The sequence below is a fragment of the Bidens hawaiensis genome, unplaced genomic scaffold (assembly GCF_021521415.1).
Source record: "Bidens hawaiensis isolate Kalapana, Puna unplaced genomic scaffold, B.hawaiensis_p1.1 tig00053264_1, whole genome shotgun sequence".
Lineage (NCBI taxonomy): Eukaryota > Viridiplantae > Streptophyta > Magnoliopsida > Asterales > Asteraceae > Bidens > Bidens hawaiensis.
The window spans coordinates 3,766-5,020 of NW_027499601.1; positions in this window are offsets into that span (position 1 = coordinate 3,766).

Sequence of the window (1,255 nt, forward strand, 5' to 3'; positions counted from 1 at the left end):
GATTTTCTGGAAATGACGAACACCAAACCCAGAAACTCAGATTTGTAATACTACCTCAATTTCTAACCAAATTGCACAGGTAAATTACCAAAATACTCGCGAATCAAATGCGAATACACTCATATCAATCCTGTAATCCAATTCACCTTAACACATATCCAATTTGACAAAAAACGATCCTCTGTTTCTTGGCCAAACTCATATCCAAACCAAACAAATCAAATACAGTCCAAACCTCAATTCCAATCAACCACAGCTCACAATAACCTTACTAAATCCAAATGGAATCCAATTCAATCCATAACCAGTCCAATTTATACCACAATAAAAATTTAAACGTCTATAATAACGAATTAACTATCAAATTCAAGAGCAAAAGTGCACCGAAAGCTCTTATACCACTTTTTTGATCTCGTTAATCTAACACATATCTCAGATCTGAGATACAATTAACCTGACACGGATCTAGTTCATAATTGCTCTTGATTGTATGTTATACGTTATATGTATGTATGTATGTTGATTGTATGTATGTGTATATATAATATTAAGATGAAGATCGAGAGAGATTTTGACAGGGTTTCGTTAATTAACTCTCAAAACTTTTTTTTTTAATTAACTTGTGAACAGAGTTCACTATATATAAAAGATAGGTCTAGTTCGCTAACATTCCATAGCGAACTAGACACTACTTTGTTACATACATAAAAAGATAAATAACCTTAACGAATCATCTCCTGATTCGTTAAACATCCTTAACGAATCAGGAGGAAACTAACTTAAGTCTTAGTTCACTAAATATCCTTAGCGAACTAGACATTACATTTAATGAACTGCAATAAGATAAATGTTTATTACATTAAACAAAACGACAAATACGTTAATGATAAATACAAAGATTCGAGGCGCAAAACCGTGCACTAACACTTTTGCATTTTGCCAACTACGATCCCGTAATCCATGAACATCGATGAAAGCACTCAAATGACATGTGTGTACTATATATTAATGTGTTTTATATATATTGGGTCAACTTCACACACGTACCGGTGGAATAAGGCTGCCGATATAAACATGTGTACATGTCCCCATGACTCGTTATCCCCGCCTAAACGACCCTATTTTCAACATCTCGTTATGAAAACATTTGTGAGTAATACTATCGAGAAGCTGAAAAACCAACCATGGCCAGAAACCTATAACTTGGCATTAACGGCAACAATTAACAGTTAATAACTTTGGTTTCTGAACACTC